The sequence below is a fragment of the Ochlerotatus camptorhynchus genome, unplaced genomic scaffold (assembly GCF_037179485.1).
Source record: "Ochlerotatus camptorhynchus isolate MF236.1 unplaced genomic scaffold, CSIRO-AGI_Acam_v1.1 ptg000077l, whole genome shotgun sequence".
Lineage (NCBI taxonomy): Eukaryota > Metazoa > Arthropoda > Insecta > Diptera > Culicidae > Ochlerotatus > Ochlerotatus camptorhynchus.
In genome coordinates this window covers 9,994,245-10,000,000 of record NW_027040567.1, presented here as the reverse complement: position 1 = coordinate 10,000,000, position 5,756 = coordinate 9,994,245, and the positions used below count along the sequence as shown (strand labels likewise).

General features: G+C 38.8%; 1 protein-coding gene across 1 annotated transcript in view; it reads right to left on the bottom strand.

The window, feature by feature from the left end:
• The window catches only part of LOC135697625 (cationic amino acid transporter 2-like), a 4,339-nt gene extending 2,659 nt beyond the window's left edge, over window positions 1–1,680 (bottom strand). Inside the window, exon 1 of the mRNA XM_065217409.1 lies at window positions 1,525–1,680. The gene's annotated coding sequence lies outside the window, so the exon portion shown is untranslated. The remainder of the gene's footprint in view (window positions 1–1,524) is intronic.
• Window positions 1,681–5,756: the final 4,076 nt, after the last annotated feature.

The window sequence follows — 5,756 nt, the reverse complement described above, 5'->3', positions numbered from 1 at the left end:
TATTCAGCTCAAATTGTTTGTTGGGAAATAGACGTTTTGTGAAACATGAAAGTACAGGGTCAGATAGAGTAACTCACCGATTTCACACGTATGCAATTCTCAATGGATAAAATTAATACATGTTTAAGTACTTTTGTTTTAAAGTGTATACAGATGTCAGCGTGGCTTGATAGTAGGCTGAGTAGTCTTTGAAATTTCAATCCAGTGGGGTTTCCGATTTCAAGCAGCTATGTCTTACGTGAAGAGCAGCCCGCAATGGCAGGCGCGTAGGCAACATGTTATACCGTGACAGCCGGCCCAGCACAGCAAAATAATTGATTTGAACCCGGGATATGCTACCTACTGTCAAACGCTGCTGTTATTATAGGCAACGCTGCTGTTCGTATAGGCCTTGTCACTGGCCTGGTGAAAAGAGAGAATGTCACAAAGCTTTTTTCGAAAATCATCTGTCGTGTGACATCTTCTAGAAGCTGAAATCTCTCAGAGTGAATTAAACATTTATTTTTCGCAACATTACAGTGGTACAAAGAAACCAACACATGAGAAGTTTGAAGTGTGGTAAAAACGTTTTCAAATAGTTTTGAGCAATTCTGTCGATTGGAATGGATAGAAAAGCAAGCAGAAAATAAATGTAAACAAACCAACACGCCATATATGTGTATGACGCTGAGAAAATGCTTATAGAAGGGCGGTCGCTGCTTAAATTGACGAGAATGCGCAAATTCCCCTATATATGAAATATACTGATAACAAAATTTCTTGCCAACTTTCCATCTTTATGACCATTTGCTTTAGTGACAGTCACTCCGCCTCACTCTCTAATTTAAATGAATGCCTTATAAATTGTTTATACATAACCTCATCTTATCTATATTTCAAAAGTCATTACTCATACTACTACTATCCATATAATGATCTTTCAGCTCAAATCAAAGATCAATGCTGCTGCCTTTGAAAACATCTCAATGAGTCATTGCTCTAATACAATCTAGAAAAAAGGTTCACTATTAATCAAGCATGACACCGAAACCCCGTTTGCAACCAATAAACCCTTGTTTACAGTGCAATAACCTCACGGGGATGATCACACGTTTCCGCAACGCGTCCCATTGAGGACGAGTGTTTTACAGTTTTATTCTTAACTATTTATAAATCCCATACCGTCTAGCTAGAGTCGTCTTCCCAGCAGCCCCTCGCTACTGCTGCATCGTTGCTAGATATCTATATGAATATTTATATATAATACTTTCACTATGAAGGGGTATAAAATCCACCGGGTCGGTACGTCACGATCTTTCTTTTAATCGCTTACATATTTCCTACTAGTGCATTTTTGGCATCTCAAATTTATTCTCGTCATAAAATGTATGCATTCACACCAATCGTTGACAGAAAATACTGATCAACCCCAAAGTTTCACTTCAATCAATTCTGACATCAGCCAGAATTTATGTAATCATTTTTTTTTTTCACACAACCAACCAATCCATCCCCAGTTCACCACCGTTATCGAGCGTAACGCACCTCTAATCGCCGTACGCGTGCTTGAAAACGCACCACTCGAAATCGCAGCAAGCCGTTGTTGATAAAGTAGCGCGTTAAATTAAACTATCTTTTTTTTTCGTTTCGATCGTAGGAGCCACGCGCCCCTTGACGAGAAAATTTAGTCCGAATGTCCGCTTACACAGATGTGCAAAATTTGACTGAGGACTATTTTTAAATTCGATTGTAGTTAAGTAGTACAAGATGATCGGTTAATTGGAGGGTTTGATGCGATAGTCGTGTGCCTCTCGCCGCCCCTTCGTTGCTTGTTGGTGGTGGTGTACGCTTGCGCTGATTGGTGTATAGTAAAGATTAGCGTATCTACATTTAGGCGTAACGCTTGCTTGAGCGTGGAGAAATCGACGTGTCAGGTCCAGGTGACTTATCTTTAACTGGGAAAATCTAAATTTTTTATCGAATACATTTGAAAATCTAGGAAAGGTTACAAAGTAAAGAAGGTATGCAGTTATAAAATTATCATGGAAGAAATCGAATGGAAGAAATCTTTTTCTATTACTTTATTTCGGCTGGTTCACCAAAAGAATCCTTAATTTATCCGTCTTTTATTTATTTATTTATTTATCACCATCTTCGACTGAGTCATACAGTTTGTACTTCTTGTAACTAAATATAAACTATATCTTCAATCCCACTGCTAAACACATTTTTAGACAAGTTAAAATCAAACTCTTCACTTACATCGCTAACATTCACTAACAATGCTCGAAGACACGAGTCGAACGGATTATTTTGGCCGTAGTTTGTCCGTGATATGGAACAGAGTGATGAGTTGCGGAAGCGTCGGGGAGGAACATTCAGTGCAGCCTGCTCGAGAAGTGCAGGACAATTGAAAAAAAAAATTGATGAGGTCAAAGACAAATAAGCGTTGCATATTATATTGACTCGCCTGGCAGCAAGAGGAACAAGTTTAATCAACTGGCATCGGTCGAAATAGGGAGGAAGATTTTCAGGATCGTTCCGAGGAAGTTGCCGGAGAGTACACACCAAATTTTTATCGCTGGAAATCAGCAATTTTTTGCTGAATTTTGCCGACTTGAAATTTCAGTAATCATTACAGCAAAATAAAATTACTGAAATTTTTAGCAAATGTCATTCTGCTTGACAGAGGTTTACTGAATTATCAGCATATTTAATAGATTTGCTGAAAATCCAGCTAATTCAACAACCGCATAATTTGACAGCACTTTGCTGATAGAATTCAGCAATATTTATTTAAAAGCAGCTTTTTAGTTTTAATGATTTATTCAAAACAAAATTAATTTCGGTTTATCATTGAAACATTTTGATTTATTTAAACAAATTCAACTTGATTTCCATACCTAATCATAAATTATTTCAACATTTTGGATGCTGTTGGTGGTGGAAATCGGATGCTTTTTGATGATATGCGGCTTCAGACTACTGAACTTCCGGTAGCTCATCCTGCAACCTTTTTTAGTGCATGTGAAGTGCACAAGCTCCTTATCAAAATGATGTTTATTCTCGTGCACTTTTAGGTGTCGTCGAAGTCCATCAATATAACCCTCAACCAACTGATGGCAGTAGAAACACTTCAAGGTGTCTACCATTGCTCTCGAGGCTGAAGAAAACACAAGATTATATTTAATTATTTTACTTACCAAACAACTCCTCCACATCACAACGGTCAGCTTTCAGATTCAGCAGAGCTGCCTGAACTTCCGGATCCATTACGCACTTAATTTGTTGCAGAATAATTACTGACAAACCACACGCACACTGCACTCAGCGTAGTTAAAAAAAAAAACATTGTCGGCTTTTTTGACGTAGGACTACGTCTTTGATTTCTATATGGGGGTACACTTTGTGAAAACCGAAAATGGAACATGTAACAAATTAAGAAAGGTTTTGAACGTTAATAACTCAGCTGCCCCTGATCCAATTTCAATAATTGTATCACCAATCGATCAGAAATATGGCTACGCATCGCAAAAATGCTTCCGAATGTTGATTTTCAACAAGAAACTATTGAAAAACTGGTAAATGTCCAGCATTGTCCAAAAGCGTCGAATTAACTAACAAATCCACCAATTACTTACATGCATATGCTGCTTCCCCAGTACAGTCGTCAGAGAGTAGTAAGTAGACGAAACAAGTCGAAGTGGAGGATGGAATTGCGTAATATTTTGCACACTCATCGCTATACTCAGAACCACACGCTCCCAACGACCACACCACTGTGTGGTGGTGTTCGGTCGTCGAAATTAGTAGCAGCAGTAGCAGAAGTAGCAGTGCTCTCGGCGTGTGGCGTTGAAAATTGTTCTCCAGTAACAACGAAAGGCTGCCTGCAAGCAGCGAGCTTCTGCAGGCTATGCGCTCACATAAGCAACCATCAAAGGAGGAAGAAAAGCACCGCTATGCTATGGATCGGAATCAGTAGCTCTTCGTGAGTCGCTGCGGGTCGGTCATTGATGCAATGCGTGTCACCCTCGCTCCAAACGACATACAGCTCGACAGCCTCATCCGTGTTGAACACCCAGCTCAGAATTACTCAACCATCACTACAAAACGGTCCTTTTCAGGGCCACCAAAAATTTGTTAAAGAGTATTATTTGGACATTGGTCAAGGTCATCAGTTCCCACAAGCAGCTAGCTATCAAGGCTCAACCTGTCTATAGAAGGTGTGGAATTGTAGACCTGAATATATTGGTGCAATTAGTTTTTCCTCGGCTTTCATTTCGCACGATTCGTTTCTTTCGTTTATTCAATCACCCTTGTAGTGACGTCAAAAAGATTGTTTCAATCGGCGCTTACATATGAAATTAAATGTGCATTATAGAATTTTTTGTATGTTACCAAAATTTGTGAATGGTTTGCCACTAAATGTTGAGATAATTTATTGATTATTGAATTATCACACTGTATACCATGAAACAGCAGCCTGTTTGTGAAAACTTGCCTGTTTTCAAGTAAGGAGTTATCATAAAAAAACAAATCGCCAGCTGGTATTTCCCGGCGACTTTACAAATAAATGAAATCAAACAAAATCATCATGCAGAACTAGCTAGGATTTGTTTTACTTCATATTTCACAAAATTGCTTTCGAGTGTTAAAACATCGTCTCCCGCAAAGTTTACATTTTTCCCTCTATCAACACATACATCAGGGCTAGATAGATCTCCACAGGATCTAAGAATCCACGCAATTTCAAAAAACCAAAATGCACAGCATTACGAAAAGAGGTCAGATTTCGACCAATAGCAGATAGATTTTAATTCTAAACAATCCAAACGATTGGAAATGTATCTACCAATCTGCTAAAATGAACACTTAGTTAATTTTCAATAGGTCACTATTGAAAAATACCAAATGTCCAACTGTTGCAATGGTGATCAAAATTATCACCGAATATCTGAAAACAGCGCATTCCCTAACACAGACTTAAAAATCGAATTCGATGCGGTCTCACTGAACGTCTCACACACTGCAGCAGCAGCAGCAGCAGGAGTGCTTTCAACAACAACAACAACAACGAAAGGCTGCCTGCAAGCAGCGAGCTGCATAGCTCATATGAGCAACCATAGAGAAGGAGGAAGAACCCAAGCTAGGGAAGTCCCACCGCTAGGCTAGGATCGAAATCAGTAGCTCGTCGTGCTCAGCTCAGCATTACTCAACCATCACTACAAAATGGTCATTTTCAGGACCACCATAAATTTGTTAAGTGTATTATTTGGACATTTGTCAAGGTCATCAGTTCCCGCAAGCAGCTAGCTATCAAGGCTCAACCTGGTCTCTATAGAAGGTGTGGAATTGTAGGCCCGAATGTATTGGTGAGATTAATCATCGTTCGACCATTTTCCAGAACATGCTGGTAGGAAATGTTATAGAATTTGAGAGAAGTGGGAATAATTCGCTTTGGCTCAGTCCCCAGAAAGCCAATAAAATCTAATTTGTGAGAAAATTAGCTCTCGAATTCCCTTCTTTTAAACATATTCTGCACAAACGATACTTTCCGCCCCGCCCCATTCATATAATTCAGAAGGAAATCCTGTGAGGGGTTAATTGAATACTCTTAATACCAAAATGCACAAAACTTAAAAATTCATAAATAACGAAAAAATTCAAAATACACCTTTTAAAGTCGGGTAGATGAATCGAAAATACTCAAGTTGACAGTCCCTTGGATTCTCTTCATCAACTTTCTCTTTGAAATAAATACTACAAATTTGATACGC